This window comes from Bos indicus x Bos taurus, chromosome 1, assembly GCF_003369695.1.
Source record: "Bos indicus x Bos taurus breed Angus x Brahman F1 hybrid chromosome 1, Bos_hybrid_MaternalHap_v2.0, whole genome shotgun sequence".
Lineage (NCBI taxonomy): Eukaryota > Metazoa > Chordata > Mammalia > Artiodactyla > Bovidae > Bos > Bos indicus x Bos taurus.
Window position 1 is genome coordinate 24,632,896 of NC_040076.1, and position 18,130 is coordinate 24,651,025.

Consider the following 18,130-nt stretch of genomic DNA (forward strand, 5'->3'; position numbering starts at 1 on the left):
TAGAAGCAAATGGCTATTAAGATTATAAAAACAAAATAAGGATAAGAACAAAGAAAGGGTATATACTTTTAATTTTTATCTTTGAATTTTAAAAAAGCCATATGGAGATAAATGAATTTTTAGGTTCTTAGATACGGAGTTAAATTGGCAATTACATTTTTAGAGAAATGAAAGAATAATATATGCACAATAAAGTCTGTACATTTAAAAAATACATTTAAAAGTGTATTTTCTCTATTTACCAAAAAAAAAAATTTGTTATTTTTAATCACAGAGAGGAGAGTTTGGTTGAATTGCATTGAAACTAAGGAAGAAAGAAATATGCATCTTTCATTAAAATCTCCATCAGCCATGTTTCCATTAGAGTTCACTGAAAAATGACTCATAAAACCAACAATTTTCTGCATCAGGTGACAGGTTTTGACAGAAACAGCACTGCAGTTTTTGCGATATGCTACATTTTGAATGCTTAAACTGTGTGATTAGGTGTGCTTTAGATGACTTCCACGTGCTTAGCTAGCAAAATCTGAGTTTATTTATACAAAATTATTCAAGTGAAAAAAATGGTGTCTCTCAAGTGAGTAAAGTCAGACCTTGAAAGACACCAGAGGGGATTGGCTCACATTTTATTATCAAGTGAGCTGTTCTAGCTCTGCTAAAAGTAAGGCACAAATCTTCTTGGTAAGCACAATGAGCTTTTTTAAAATTTTATTTTATTTTTAATGATGCAAAAATAAAAAGAGGGAGTCCCACCATTTAATAAAGCAACTTTCTGTTTCAGCTTCTATTAGTTTGGCTTTAGTAAAAAAAAAAAAAAAACTACAAGTGTCTTGTAAACAGAAAAACAATCAAATGTTCTAAATTTATAATAGGTGCGCCATAAGCATTTGTTTTCCCATATGAGTAATATCTAGTTGCTAATCTTTAGATGCTCTCTAAGCACTTGTCTCGGCATATTTTAGAATAATTGTATTGTAGAGTCATCTGGTTTTTATTTAGAATTGAGAATCTAGTTGTTAAAGTGTTTGGATCTACTTTTCCCACTTTGTTGTTGAATGAGACACTTCACTTCTTATTGTTAACATGGAATATTAATCATGCAACTTAAATTAACATAAGCCCGTTCCTTGTAAAGGAAGTGAAAGGAATTCCATACCTTAGAGACAAAGAGCCATGGGTTTCTAACTCTAAGCTACATGGCCTTTGGAAAGTCTATTTTCAAAACTCTCAGAAATAACATCTTTGAACTGGAGATACTCTACTGAAAAGTGTTATAGGTTTGAGAGGTTATATATCCCATATGGTGCCTGCAGGGTAAGAGAAAGCTGATGATAATGATGATTAGAACTGGTATGTTTCATACATTTTTATTTCATCCCCCTTATCCCAACAGTTGACATGAAAAACATTTAAATATTATTCATGGATACTTGTACATGTGGTTTTTGTTTTTTCATTCCAAAGATGAACAATACTAAAGCCTTTATCTTTCAGAGAGACTACAGATTTCCTTGTGATAATCATAAGGATTGGCAAGGTAAAAATGAGTGTAATGGGAGAAAAATGTTATACATTTAATATTTTAGAATCATTTTTTGAGATAATAGATGGCATTCAAGCCGAGTAAGTAGAGAATTAATTTTGACTCTTTAATTATACTGCAGAATACAGTGAAACATATTAATGGTGAATGCACATTTGAAATTCTATAAAGTTAAAAGCTTGTTCCAAAAGCATTTCATTACATTTGTCAGTTTCAATAGTTTTATCCTTTAATGTCAGATAGATATAATTTTACAGAATCCAAATGCATTTGAGAACAGTTCTGACTTTCAAAGGAAATCAGACAGATGCTATGTAAGTGGATTTCTATATGTTCTTAATTCCTAGTTATATCAAAATTTTATTTAGGGGCTTGAGCTTTAACGTGAAAAGGTTCCACTAAGAAACATTTATAATTTCCAATTCTGTCAACTTAATTTTGAATTTTGAAGTTTAAAAATTTGTCCATGTCTATAAAATCCAAAGTTTTCAATTCATGTATTAAAAGAATGGCATTGAAACATGTAAAATATCATGTATGAAACGAGATGCCAGTCCAGGTTCAATGCATGATACTGGATGCTTGGGGCTAGTGCACTGGGACGACCCAGAGGGATGGTATGGGGAGGGAGGAGGGAGGAGGGTTCAGGATGGGGAGCATATGTATACCTGTGGTGGATTCATTTCGATATTTGGCAAAACTAATACAATTATGTAAAGTTTAAAAATAAAATAAAATTAAAAAATAATAAATAAATAAAATAAATAAATAAAAGTATTCTTCAAACTTCGAGCAATCAAAACTATTTCCTCCTATTCCTACATCTTTCCTAAATTGTGATATCATTTAGTGTTTTTCTTTGAACTCCTGTCTTTGGCACTATCTAGATAATACATTCTTGGCTTAATGTCCTCTTGAAAAGAGGGTATAACTATTTCAATGCAAGCCTCTAGGTTCAGGTATGTTTTGGCTCAGCATTGCATTCCCTGATGCTAGTGAAATGCTTGCCCAAGTTGGGATTTATTTAATATTTATTAAATGAGTAAATGAGAAGAATGTTGGAAAAACTCACTCTTTGAAATTTGAATATTCTACCATTATCACTGAAGATGCTCTATTTGATTTCTTTCTTATTCCTTCTTTGCTTCTTTCCTTTCTCCATTTTTCTCTTTTTTCCCCTTCTTTCTACTCCCTACCTTCCATCTTTTCCCCCAGAAAAACAATAAACACCTCACTAAAAGTTAGTTCATAGCAAAATAATGAAAAGTGATCTTTAAAAATCCATTGAATCATCAATAAAATACCATACTCATTCACTGCAGTAAGAATAGTGAGATATTCTCATTACATGAGGAAACGGAGACTGTGAGAAAACAGATTTCTGAATCCTATTTTATAGGAATAGTTTTTGGAACTTACTGAATTGTGGAAATACTCACAATACATACTCCTATACATACTTTTTCCAAATATGTATAGTTAAGTTAACTCAGATAAATTAACTGTGCTTACATTTCAATCATATATAGTGCATACAAAGAGCATGATTTTGGGTAAAACAGACACTGATTCCAGTCTCCAGCAGGAAATATATGTTGCATATGTTTGTATGGCTAGAGGTTCTCATTTGTAACATTGCAACTTAACAGTATCTATTTTTGGTATTCCTATTAAAACACATAATGCTTGTCAAGGGTTTAGAAAATAACTAGTATATAGTAGGCGCTCAGGGTGTGTTAGTCGCTCATTTGAGTCTAACTATTTGCCACCCCATGGATAGTAACCTGCCAGGCTCCTCTGCCCTTGGGATTCTCCAGGTAAGAATACCGGAGTGGGTAGCTCTCTCCTTCTCCAGGGATCTTCCAGACCTTGGTATTGAACTCTGGTCTCCAGCATTGCAGGCAGGTTCTTTAGTGTCTGAGCCATCAGGGAAGCCCAAGTGCTAAATAAATGTTAGCTATTATTATTGATAGATCAATTTATAAGTGACAGGGTTAGTTTTTAACTTATTACAATGATGTGTGTGATTTCTGTGTCCTAAAACAAAAATATGTTTTTCTCTAAAAATATAAATTATAGGATTATTGGAAAAGTTCATTTAATTTTCAAAAATAGGTTTGAATACCACACATATAAAGCAATGTCAATCAAATTGCAGTCTTCTCTACAGTTTCCATTTTTTCAACTTGCTCTGTAAACTTGGTATTTCTTAGAGTTCTCTACCAGGACTCCTAACATAATCCTTGGGTAATGCCTTTTAATTTTATGTCTTCAGTTATCACATGAGTACTGACATTTCTTTGGTGAATAGCTGCAGCCTAGCTATCAAATATCATGCTCAAATCAACTCAACATAACAACGTGGAAGTCTCACAGGTATTTTATTCTCCCATTTGTCCAAACTAAAAGTACCAACTCACCTATTAAACTGCTCCTAATTGGGTCAAAATACTTATAAAAAATAAAAATGATGGCAATATACATCCTTGACATACTCCTTTCCCAATTTGGAACCAGTCAGTTCTTCCTTGTCTGATTCTAACTGTTGCTTCTTGACTTGCATACAAGTTTCTCAGAAGGCAAAAAAGGTGGTCTGATATTCCCATCTCTTTAAGAATTTTCCACAGTTTGTTGTGACCCACACAATCAAAGGCAATAGTGAAAGCATAGTCAATGAAGCAAAAGCAGATATTTTTCTGGAATTCTCTAGCTTTTTCTATGATCCAACAGATGTTGGCAATTTGATCTCTGGTTCCTCTGCCTTTTCTAAATCCAGCTTGTGTTCCTGGAAGTTCTTGGTTCACATATTGTTGAAGCCTAGCCTGAAGGATTTTGAGCATTACTTTGCTAGCATGTGAAGTGAATACAATTCTGTAATAGAAAATTATTTGGCATTGTCGTACTTTGGGATTAGAATGAAAACTGACCTTTTCCAGGCCTATGGCCACTGCTGAATTTTCCAAATTTGCTGGCAAATTGAGTGTAGCACTTTCACAGCATCATCTTTTAAGATTTGAAATAGCTCAGCTGGAATTCCATCACCTCCACTAGCTTTGTTCGTAGTGATGCCTCCTAAGTCCCACTTGACTTTGCATTCCAGGATGTCTGGCTCTAGGTGAGTGATCACACTATCTTGATTATCTGGGTTATGAAGATCTTTTTTGTATAGTTCTTCTGTGTATTCTTTCCACCTCTTCTTAATATTTTCTGCTTCTGTTAGGTCCATACCGTTTCTGTCCTTTATTGAACCCATCTTTGCATGAAATGTTCCCTTGGTATCTCTAATTTTCTTGAAGAGATCTCTAGTCTTTCCCATTCTATGGTTTTCCTCTGTTTCTTTGCATCGATCACTGAGGAAGGCTTTCTCATCTCTCCTTGCTATTCTTGAATAACTCTGCATTCAAATGGGTATATTTTTCCTTTTCTCTTTTACCTTTAGCTTCTCTTCTTTTCTCAGCTGTTTGTAAGGCCTCTTCAGACAATCATTTTTCCTTTTTGTATTTCTTTTCTTGGGGATGGATTTGATCACCACCTCCTATACAATGTTATGAACTTTCGTCTATTGTTCTTCAGGCACTCTGTCTTTCGGATCTAATCCCTTGAATCTATTTGTCACTTCCACTGTATAGTTGTAAGGGATTTGATTTAGGTCATATCTGAATGGGCTAGTGGTTTTCCCTACTTTTTTCAATTTAAGTCTGGATTTTGCAATAAGAAGTCCATGATCTGAGCCAGAGTTAGCTTCCGGTCTTGTTTTCGCTGACTGCGTATAGCTTCTTCGTCTTCGGCTGAAAAGAATATAATCAATCTGATTTCAGTATTGACCGTTGGGTGATGTGAATCTGAGGAGTTCCCGTTAGTCCTGAATCATTGATGACAGAAATGGCATCTTATTAACTGTTATTTTACAGGTCCTATTTCAGTGCATAGCATGTAATTAAATGATTATTTGATAAATTTACATCAATTAACTATCCAAATCAAAAGCAAGTTAAAAAAAAGGCAAGTAACAGTTTGACCTTCTTATGATATAAGTTTCTAGAAAGAAAAGTAAGGATGGATCACTAGGAGACTGGAAGATTTCTCATGTGTTTTAAGTGTTTTTAAATACATGCCCTTCCTGTTGCCCCCTGAGAATGTTTCTTCTCAAATTTTCATTTCTCATCAATTGTCACAAGTAGATTGAGAAGAATTTTTTAAAAAGTGAACATGTGTGTAGCCTTATCTGAGACTGGCATCCCCTCAAAGTCTTCTTACCATGGGCCTTTATTTATACCCTTCCCCTTGAACTATTTGTCCACTTATGGCACACACATCTGCTAGTATATTGGTTTCTTCAAACTTGTGAAGGACGTTGATGCTTATTTTGATAGCTACTCTGTGGTTTATCCTATAAATGTAACTTTCTTTCAAAACAAAAGAGAAGCATTCAATTTTATTTTACCGTTTTCACTTTTCCTGCTGTCTTGCCTTGTTAAATACAATAGTCTCTAGTTATCAATTTCTGTACATTTCTACCACCATCACAATGGTCATGCCCTTTGCCAAACCCCAGACTCCTTTGCAGTCAAAAGTCTCCTGATTGCCTACCAGTTCCTGTCTGTGCTGTGCTCTTCTTAGTTACTCAGGCATGTCTGACTCTTTACGACCATATGGACTGTAGCCACCAGGCTCTTCTGTCCACAGTGATTCACCAGGCAAGAATACTGGAGTGGGTTGCCATGCCTTCCTCCAGGGGATCTTCCCAATCCAGCGATCAAACCCAGGTCTTCCACATTGCAGACAGATTTCTTTACTGTCTGAGCCACCAGGAAAGCTGGAGAATACTGGAGTAGGTAGCCTGTCCCCTCTCCAGGGGATCTTCGCAACCCAGGAATCGAACCAGGATCTCCTGCATTGCAGGCAGATTCTTTACCTGCCGAGCTACCAGGAAGCCCCACATTTCCTGCCTACCAAGAACCTTTTCATTTAGTCGTTATTTATACTAATACACTTGAGGTAGAAAGATGGAAATATGATACTTATCTTCTCCACAGCAACAGTGTCTGCTGTGATATCGCTCTAACTTTATACTGACATCCTCTCTCAAGAACAGTATCATTAATCTGCAGTGTGGCTAATCTGTAACATTTCATAGGTTCGTATGTTGAAAGGTTGTTCTTTGAATATCTTTTTGACATTCTTCTAAATTCATAAGAAGCCATCATGTACCCTTGAAATTTTCTAGGATTGTTACTGTTTTTCATTATAGTTAATTTTATTTAATTGTCTGTTCTATTCTTTCTCCCTTTCTAATGACTTATTTATATATCCATTCATCTGTGATAGAAGTTGACTTGCTGTTAACTCAGTTTGCTGGGAGATTCTGGTTTGGAAAAGTTAGCTTAGCAGTCATTACTACACCCAGGCTGTTCTGTGATTTAGCCTGCCATTTCCCAGGTGTGTGAAAGTGGCTTAACACTAGAAAATGGCAAGAAAAATTGCTTCAGTAAGTTTACAGTTGATATAGAGTGCATTTTCTTTTATTCTATGCCTACAAGATGATGCTGTGAAAGTGCTGCACTCAATATGTCAGCAAATTTGGAAAACCCAGTAGTGGCCACAGGACTGGAAAAGAGCAGTTTTCATTCCAATCCCAAAGAAAGAAAATTCCAAAGAATGCTCAAACTACAGTACAGTTGTACTCATCTCATACGCTAGTAAAGTAATGCTCAAAATTCTCTAAGCTATGCTTCAGCAATACGTGAACTGTGAACTTCCAGATGTTCAGTTCAGTTCAGTTCAGTCGCTCAGTCCTGTCCAACTCTCTACAACCCCATGAATTGCAGCACTGCAGGCCCTCCTGTCCATCACCAACTCCCAGAGTTCACCCAAACCCACATCCATAGAGTCGGTGATGCCATCCAGCCATCTCATCCTCTGTCGCCTCCTTTTCCTCCTGCCCCCAATCCCTCCCAGCATCAGAGTCTTTTCTAATGAGTCAACTCTTTGCATGAGGTAGCCAAAGTACTGGAGTTTCAGCTTTAGCATCATTCCTTCCAATGAAGACCCAGGACTGATCTCCTTTAGAATGGACTGGTTGGATCTCCTTGCAGTCCATGGGACTCTCAAGAGTCTTCTCCAACACCACAGTTCAAAAGCATCAATTCTTTGGCACTCAGCTTTCTTCAAAGTCCAACTCTCACATCCATACATGACTAATGGAAAAACCATAGCCTTGACTAGATGGACCTTTGTTGGCAAAGTAATGTCTCTGCTTTTTAATATGCTATCTAGGTTGATCATAACTTTCCTTCTGAGGAGTAAGCATATGTTAATTTCATGGCTGCAATCATCATCTGCAGTGATTTTGGAGCCCCCAAAAATAAAGTCTGACACTGTTTCCACTGTTTCCCCATCTATTTGCCATTAAGTGATGGGAACAGTTGCCATGATCTTAGTTTTCTGAATGTTGAGCTTTAAGCCAACTTTTTCACTCTCCTCTTTCACTTTCATCAAGAGGCTTTTTAGTTCCTCTTCACTTTCTCCCAGATGTTCAAGCTGGTTTTAGAAAAGGCAGAGGAACCAGAGATCAAATTTTCAACATCTGCTGGATCATTGAATAAGCAAGAGAGTTCCAGAAAACCATCTATTTCTGCTTTATTGACTATGCCAAAGCCTTTGACAGTGTGGATCACAATAAACTGTGGAAAATTCTGAAAGAGATGGGAATACCAGACCACCTGACCTGCCTCTTGAGAGACCTGTATGCAGATCAGGAAGCAACAGTTAGAAGTGGACATGGAACAACAGACTGGTTCCAAATAGAAAAGGAGTATATCAAGGCTGTATATTGTCACACTGCTTATTTAACTTATATGCAAAGTACATCATGAGAAACGCTGGGCTGGAAGAAGCACAAGCTGGAATCAAGATTGCCAGGAGAAATATCAAGAACCTCAGATATGCAGATGATACTGCCCTTATGGCAGAAAGTGAAGAAGAACTAAAGAGCCCTTGATGAAAGGGAAAGAGGAGAGTGAAAAAGTTGGCTTAAAGCTCAACATTCAGAAAACAAAGATCATGGCATCCTGTCCCTTTACATCATGGCAAATAAATGGGGAAACAGTGGAAACAGAGGCTGACTTTGTCTTTTGGGGCCCAAAATCACTGCAGATGGTGATTTCAGCCATGAAATTAAAAGACACTTACTCCTAGAAAGGAAAGTTATGGTCAACCTAGGCAGCATATTAAAAAGCAGAGACATTACTTTGCCAACAGAGGTCCATCTAGTCAAGGCTATGGTTTTTCCGGTAATCATGTATGGATGTGAGAGCTGGACTATAAAGAAAACTGAGTGCCAAAGAATTGATGCTTCTGAACTGTGCTGTTGGAGAAGACTCTTGAGAGTCCTTTGGACTGCAAGGAGATCCAACCAGTCCATCCTAAAGGAGATTAGTCCTGGGTGTTCATTGGAAGGACTGATGTTGAAGCTGAAACTCCAATACTTTGGCCACATGATGCAAAGAGCTGGCTCATTTGAAAAGACTCTGATGCTGGGAAAGATTAAGAGCAGTAAGAGAAGGGGACAACAGAGGATGAGATGGTTGAATGGCATTACCGACTCAATGGACATGGTTTTGGGAGGACTCCGGCCAGGAGTTGGTGATGGACAGGGAGGCCTGATGTGCTGCAGTTGATGGGGTCACAAAGAGTTGGATATGACTGTGCAACTGAACTGAACTGAACTGATGCTTGATACAAAGTAAGTATTTTGTTCGATGGCATGTAATTTGGAAAGGTAAAATTATCATGATATAACAAATAGAAGAACGAAACTTTAATGCTGACCTCAAAACAACAGATCTGGCTACATTTAAAATTAATAGAATTATGATTATAGTAGTCGAACTTGCATATTATTTGATTAATGGCAGAATCTTTTTCATATATTTGAGAAGACAGTAAATAAAACTTGAAAAAAATGTTTGAGCAGTTACAAAACTTACTTTTGTAGATTATAGTAACTAGGCGAAAGAATGTATCAGTTCAGTTCAGTCGCTCAGTCTTGTCCGACTCTTTGCAACCCCATGAATAACAGCGCTCCAGGCCTCCCTGTCCATCGACAGCTCCCGCAGTTTACTCAGACTCATGTCCATTGAGTTGGTGATGCCATCCAACCATCTCATCCCCTGCCACACCCTTCTTCTCCTGCCTTCAATCTTTCCCAGCCTCAGGGTCTTTTCCAGTGAGTTGGCTTTTCACATCAGGTGGACAAAGTATTGGAACTTTAGCTTCAGCATCATTCATTCCAATGAATATTCAGGACTGATCTCCTTTAGGATGGACTGGGTGGATCTCCTTGCAGTCCAAGGGACTCTCAAGAGTCTTCTCCAACATCACAGTTCAAAAGTATCAATTCTTCGGTGCTCAGCCTTCTTCACAGTCCAACTCTCACATCCATACATGACCACTGGAAAAACCGTAGCCTTGACTAGACAGACATTTGTTGGCAAAGTAATGTCTCTGCTTTTGAATATGCTCTCTAGGTTGATCATAACTTTCCTTCCAAGGAGTAAGCATCTGTTAATTTCATGGCTGCAATCACCATCTGCAGTGATTTTGGAGCCCAAAAAAATAAAGTCTGATACTGTTTCCCCTGTTTCCCCATCTATTTCCCCTGAAGTGATGGGACCAGATGCCATGATCTTAGTTTTCTGAATGTTGAGCTTTAAGCCAACCTTTTCACTGTCCTCTTTCACTTTCATCAAGGGGCGCTTTAGTTCTTCTTCACTTTCTGCCATAAGGGTGGTGGTATCTGCATATCTGAGGTTATTGATACTTCTCCCGGCAATCTTGATTCCAGCTTGTGCTTCTTCCAGCCCAGCGTTTCTCATGATGTACTCTGCATATAAGTTAAGGAAGCAGGGTGACAATATACAGCCTTGACGTACTCCTTTTCCTATTTGGAACCAGTCTGTTGTTCCATGTCCAGTTCTAGCTGTTGCTTCCTGACCTGCATACAGGTTTCTTAAGAGGCAGGTCAGGTGGTCTGGTATTCCCATCTCTTTCAGAATTTTCCACAGTTTATTGTGATCCACACAGTCAAAGGCTTTGGCATAGTCAATAAAGCAGAAATAGATGCTTTTCTGGAATTCTCTTCCTTTTTCGATGATCCAGCAGAAACATTCAAAACATAGGACATGTAAAAAAAAATTCTTATATTATTCTTACAGTTAATTAGGACAAAGCTGGTGAAACTGAATGTAAACAAGAGTAAAATTCTTTCTTTTCTTCCTCTACATCAATTTTGTTGATAATAACAAGTGTTCTTTTCTATTCATTTATTAATCAATGTCAGATATCATATACAGGATCTCATTTGCAAAGAGATTTTCAGATAATGTTTCAGTTTATAGTAAAGTCCTTTGTGGTAAATAATAAATAAGGAACTTTATCAATAAGGTGTCCTTAAGTGTAGAAGGAATTTGCAAAGTAAATGCTAATTTTATTTCCTTTTCTCTTATAAAAGAAATATTATCAAGCTGTTGATGTCTTCTGTAGTAAAATGATAGAGTACTTGTTCAGTAAATATTATGAGTGTTCTTATATTACCTTGGTGACCTTCCCAGGTGGTACTAGTGGTAAAGAACCCGCCTGCTAATGCAGGAGACATAAGAGATGCGGATGCAGTCCCCGGGTCGGGAAGATCTCCTGTTGGAGGGCATGGCAACCCACCCCAGTATTCTTGCCTGGAGAATCCCATGGACAGAGGAGCCTGGCGGGCTACAGTATATTGGGTCACAAAGAGCCAGACACAATGAAGCAACTCAGCACACATGCACGTGACCTTGAATTCTGAGCACTGTTCCAAACGATGGTATAAAATATACCATACTGTTATAGCACATTCTATATAGAACTGCAAATAAGTAGAATGCAGCAGAGTATCAACTAGGAAGTGAAAACAGTATTGAAAGCTATTTAGTATTTTTACTTGGATGGTAAAAATTTCCATAGTTTGATGCAGAAATCAAATGAAATTAGTCATTAAAGATATAAAATTGAGAGTGAACAGGAGTAGCTCTCTATAGATATGAAACATAATCACTTATGTTTTGTTGGCAATTGAAGAAAACCTCAAGGCTTGGCCATGCTTCAAAGTAAATAATTTTAACTTGGTAGGAAGGAAGTAGGGGTAGTTTTGGAACTGATAGGCTGACATTCATGTGAAAATATGATGTTTTAATGAAAGCTAAAAGGTACACATCATGCTGCTTTTTGTGTACCGCACTTTCATTCTGTTTCAATTAAATGTCGAATTCTAATGTACAGAAGTGAGAAATTCAGTGGCAAAACCGAAATGAAAAGGAGACAAACAAACAAACTTCTTTTCATCCTAGTGTGCCTAGGCAGCAGTCCAAGAGGTAGATCTTAGGCACCATATGTGCTGTCCTCCCAATAGGGATGACATTTTACATGTAACTGAAAATGACGGGCTTGTCTGAATTCTGCCAGATCCTTTTTGCTTTTTGTCAACGTAAGATGGCTCTCTTGGTACAATATGCTCTCAAAAGACTGAGCATTAATTGCCAAAAGGAAGGCTCAGCATGGCCCATGTCTTTCTCTGACCTTAGTTCCCTATCTTCTAACACAACTCAGGGTCACAATCTAAATATGGTGACATGAAGCATCTTCAGGATGTCAGATGTATGGACCAGTGTCCCCAGCTCCCAGTTACACATCTTGCTTCTGTCTCAGAAGTGCTGAAGGTTTATTCGTTGCTTTTCAGATAACCCTTGGTTCTTGTTCCCACATGGTGTAGAGATTATGCTCTCCCTCCAGCCCTTTTAAAGTCCAACACACCCAGCTTTGCCATGTGTGAGCAATCTGCAAGCACTATTAGCCCCGCTTGAGTAGCTCTTGATAACACTCCCTAGGAAGTCAATTAAAGATGTCAGGGGGTGGGCTGGACTGCTTTTCTTTTACTAACAGGCATTTGGAGAGTGGAAGATGGAACTGTCAGTAACAGGTGATTCTTGGTTCCCGAGGACCTAAACCTCTTTTGTGTTCTCTTCTATTTCGACATTTCTTTTGTATTCTCAAAATGATTTATTTTAATCTTTAGGCATCACCAGCTATATAACACTGAGTATCAGATATCCAGTCTAGTAAATGATGAAAATATTTGTTCAGCAATTAAAGCAATAAAAAGAGAAGATGTCTTACAAATTTGAGCATAGTGAAAATTTGTATTAAGAAGGAGTTAATTTTTTGGATAAAATGTCTACCTTTAAGTGGAAATTAAATGATTGCTAAGAATTAGGCATAAAAATCACCTGGCTTTATAGTAGTCATTCTTTGCACTTGCTTGCTACCATTATGACACTTTATTTTGCTGAAAATTTTCACCCATTTATGTGTTTTTACTAAGAAAAACAACCCTAAAAGTAAATGATTGATTTTTATAAAGCAAAAATAAAGTGCCACAACTATAATCTAATGTAATTAATGTAAATGTCTAAACCAGTGCAGTTCAGTTTAGTTCAGTCCCTCAGTCATGTCCGACTGTTTGTGACCCTGTGAACCGCAGCTCTCCAGGCCTCTCCAGTCCATCACCAACTCCTGGAGTTTACTCAAATTCATGTCCATTGAGTTGGTGATGCCATCCAACCATCTCATCCTCTATCATCCCCTTCTCTTCCCACCTTCCATCATTCCCAGCATCAGGGTCTTTTCAAATGAGTCAGTTCTTCACATTAATTGGCCAAAGTGTTGGAGTTTCAGCTTCAGCATCAGTCTTTCCAATGAATATTCAAGACTGATTTCCTTTAGGATGGACTGGTTGGATCTCCTTGCAGTCCAAGGGACACTCATGAGTCTTCTCCAACAACACATGTCAAAATCATCAATTTGTTAGAGCTCAGCTTTCTTTAGGTCCAACTCTCATATCCATACATGACTACTGGCAAAACCAAAGCTTTCACTAGATGGACCTTTGTTGGCAAAGTAATGTCTCTGCTTTTTAATATCCTGTCTAGGTTGGTCATAACTTTTCTTCCAAGAGGCAAGCGTCTTTTACGTTCATGGCTGCAGTCACTATCTGCAGTGATTTTGGAGCCCCCAAAATAAAATCTGTCACTGTTTCCATTGTTTCCCCATCTATTTCCCATGAAGTGATGGGACCAGATGCCATGATCTTAGTTTTCTGAATGTTGACTTTTATGCCCTCTTTTTCACTCTCCTCTTTCACTTTCATCAAGAGGCTCTTTAGTTCTTCTTCATTTTCTGCCATAAGGGTGGTGTCATCTGCATATCTGAGGTTCTTGATATTTCTCCCGGCAATCTTGATTCCAGCTTGTACTTCTTCCAGCCCAGTGTTTCTCATGATGTACTCTGCATATAAGTTAAGGAAGCAGGGTGACAATATACAGCCTTGACGTACTCCTTTTCCTATTTGGAACCATTCTGTTGTTCCATGTCCAGTTCAAATTGCTGCTTCCTGACCTGCATACAGATTTCTCAGGAGGTCAGGTGGTCTGGTATTCCCGTCTCTTTCAGAATTTTCCACAGTTTGTTGTGACCCACACAGTCAAAGGCTTTGACATAGTCAAAGCAGAAGTCGATGTTGTTCTGGAACTCTGGCATTTTTGAATATCCAGCAGATGTTGGCAATTTGATCTCTGGTTCCTCTGCCTTTTCTAAACCAGCTTGAGTCTCTGGAAGTTCACCGTACTGTTGAAGCCTGGCTTGGAGAATTTTGAGCATTACTTCTCTAGCATATGGGATGAATGCAGTTGTGCAGTTGTTTGAACATTCTTTGACATTTCCTTTCTTTGCGATTGGAATGAAAACGGACTTTTTAAAATCCTGTGGCCACTGTGGCGTTTTCCAAATTTGCTGGCATATTGAGTATGGCAGTTTAACTGATAAAGAAGCAAAAACTTAAAGAGGGTAAATAACCTGCCCCAACTCCTAATAAGCAACAGTGCTGGGACTCAGACCAAAGACTCTCATTCACCAAAACCATAGGTTTAACCTATAGAGGGTACAGAATGCCTGACGCTGCAGTGTTCTGTCTGTACTTATAATTGCAGAAAACTCTCATAATGATAATGTAACTCTGAGAATTGAATGGTCTCCAAGATGGCTGCATGTTTTTTGAACAAAAAAAGAAAATAAAAAGGAGTCTGACTAAAGGTTTACTTTTGTTGAAAGAAGAAATTGACTTACATATTAAAAAAAAAAAAAGACTGAAATCCTAAGAACTTGAGCTACCGTTAGAAAAGCTGCAATAGTTCATTGTAGAGGAAGATACCAGTATAATACTGATCACTCACTTTTGTTCTCTAGTTTTTATGAAAAAGTGTTTGTACAGAATCAGGTGCATATTGGGATTCATTCAAAGGAGCAAGTTTCATCATGAATTTTAAATTAGAAATATACTTAACCTAATTTTTGAAATCACCATCTCACAGCATGATACAATAACTGATTATAATGAAGACCTTAGTTTCCATGTAAATTATTTTTAATGTACTTTAATTATTATGTTAATGAATTATAAAATATGTCTGTTATACTTAAGTTTCTATCAAAATAATCTTAAAGTGTAAGCTCTAGAATGACAAAAATTATCTTTCAAATTCTCATCCCTTTTTTTACTAACTGGATGAATTTGGCATCTTGGAACTTGTGACTTTTCATCCATAAAACTACCTATGCCACAGGATCACTGTGGGGTTTCCATTGACCTTATAGGCAAGAAACCTTGACCATTATTTGACATCGATTTATCCCACCTAACTAGATAATTGAGATATTTTTAAATAACATGCAGAACATGATCTTGAAAAGATTATGATTGTGGTAAGCAGTGATATAAATTTCTGACATTTTTTTCTGACCATTTGAATAATGTGAAATTTGTGAATTAGTTTTTAACTTTGAAAATGAGAAACTACTGATGTTCCACTACTGGGAGATCATTCTACAATAATGCCCCTCAAAGCATACTCTCTCTCTCTCTATATATATATATATAGATAGATAGATAGATAGATAGAGATAAATAGATAGATTATTTTTTACTAAAACAAAGACACACAACTTCCTGTACATTTATTGAGTAAATCAGTCAGTTTAGAAACTTTCTACTAAAGATGCATATGTAATAATCAGCTGTATCCAGTTTAGTCTTATCTTAATAATGAATTGAAATTCCTCATTCATCTAGTCATTCAGTAAATATTTACTTTGAACTTACTGTGTGCCAAGAATACCATTCTAGACACTTGGAGATATAACAATAAACAATGAAAGAGGTCCTCCTCCTTGCTTCCATGGAGATGGCTTATGTTCTACTGAAGGCAAAGAGATAATGAATAAGTAAGCAGATAAGAATGACTTCACATAGTGATATGTGATATGCAGGGGAAAAATACCAGAAGGGTTTGATATGTGTGATCTTTTTGCTTCTTTAGATGGGATAGTCCTAAAAGAGGAACTCAATGATTTGGTACATAAACTGAGATTTGTTGGACAAGAAGAGGAGAGGCAAAAGGAAGGCTTTGGAGAAGAATATTTCACAGTGGATAATATTAAAGGACCTGAAGAAGTCTTTGCCTATCTAGAAGAAGAGAAGTGCCATTGTGGCTGAGGGAGAGAGAGCAAGAGGAATAAGTGCCATGAGAGTCCAGATCTCAAGATGCCTTGTAGGCCACAGTAAGGATTTGGTTGTTTTCTAGATGTGGTTCGTCTTTTGGAGACGAACCTTAAGCAGAAGGATGGCAAGATTTGCTTTATAATTTTAATGAGGTTACTCTGTCAACTATGTGAAAAATTGACTGTAAGATGAGTAAAAATAAGATTGTGATATCTTACGGTGAACAGTGTCAGATTCATGATCTCCGAAGGAAATCAAATATGCGGATTCAGTAACGCAGAGCTACATGTGGCAAAAGTTTTATTAAAGTGAAAAGGGCTAGAGAAAGCTTCTGAAATAGACACTGGAAGGGAGCGGAGCATGCCTTACTTGCTAGTCTTATCAAGGCTTTATATAGTTTTTTGATTGTTTAATAACAGTAGAAAGGTCTTACCAGACCCACTCCCACGACATATATCTTAAGGTAACAAGAGTAGTCAGAAGATTATTGTCAAGAAGGAGAAACATGTCCTCAAGCAAGATACATTATTGTTATATAATCAATACAGAGCAAATAGATGGGAAACAATGGAAACAGTGAGAAATTTTATTTTTAGGGGGCTCCAAAATCACTGCAGATGGTGACTGCAGCGATGAAATTAAAAGACGCTTACTCTTTGGAAGAAAAGTTATGACCAACCTAGACAGCGTATTAAAAAGCAGACATTACTTTACCAACAAAGGTGTGTCTAGTCAAAGCTATGGTTTTTCCAGTAGTCATGTACAGATGTGAGAGTTGGACTATAAAGAAAGCTGAGTGCTGACAAATTGATGCTTTTGAACTGTGGTGTTGGAGAAGACTCTTGAAAGCCCCTTGGACTGCAAGGAAATCTAACCAGTCCATCCTAAAGGAGATCAGTCCTGGGTGTTCATTGGAAGGACTGATGCTGAAGCTGAAACTCCAGTACTTTGACACCTGATGCGAAGAACTGACTCATTGGAAAAGACCCTGATGCTGGGAAAGAGAAGGAGGGAGGAGAAGGGGACAACAGAGGGTGAAATGTTTGGATGGCATCACCGATGTGATGGAGATGAGTTTGAGTAAGCTCTGGGAGTTGGTGATTGGTGATGGACAGGGAAGATTGGCATGCTGCAGTCAAAGGGATCACAAAGAGTTGGACAGGACTGAGTGACTGAACTGAACTGAACAGAGCTTAAGGATGATCATACCCTTGAGCAAGATGAGTTGTTTTGTTGTGTTATCATTCAGTCAGTTCAGTTCAGTCACTCAGTCATGTCTGACTCTTTCCGACCCCATGAATGGCAGCATGCCAGGCCTCCTTGTCAATGACCAACTCCCAGAGTTCACTCAAACTCATGTCCATCATGTCGGTGATGCAATCCAGCCATCTCATCCTCTGTCATCCCTTCTCCTCCTGCCCGCAATCCCTCCCAGCATCAGAGTATTTTCCAATGAGTCAACTGTTCACATGAGGTGGCCAAAGTATTGGAGTTTCAGCTTTAGAATCAGTCCTTCCAAAGAAATCCCAGGACTGATTTCCTTCAGAATGGGCTGGTTGGATCTCCTTGCAGTCCAAGGGACTCTCAAGAGTCTTCTCCAACACCATAGTTCAACAGCATCAATTCTTCGGTGCTCAGCTTTCTTCACAGTCCAACTCTCACATCCATACATGACCACTGGAAAAACCATAGCCTTCACTAGACGGACCTCTGGTGGCAAAGTAATGTCTCTGCTTTTGAATATGCTATCTAGGTTGGTCATAACTTTCCTTCCAAGGAGTAAGCGTCTCTTAATTTCATGGCTGCAATCACCATCTGCAGTGATTTTGGAGCCCCCAAAAATAAAATCTGACACTGTTTCCACTGTTTCCCCATCTATTTCCCATGAAGTGATGGGACCAGATGCCATGATCTTTGTTTTCTGAACGTTGAGCTTTAAGCCA

General features: G+C 37.8%; 1 protein-coding gene across 17 annotated transcripts in view; it reads left to right on the forward strand.

The window, feature by feature from the left end:
• The window catches only part of ROBO2 (roundabout guidance receptor 2), a 1,466,835-nt gene that overhangs the window by 1,239,664 nt on the left and 209,041 nt on the right, over window positions 1-18,130 (forward strand). The gene's annotated exons all lie outside the window — the stretch shown is intronic.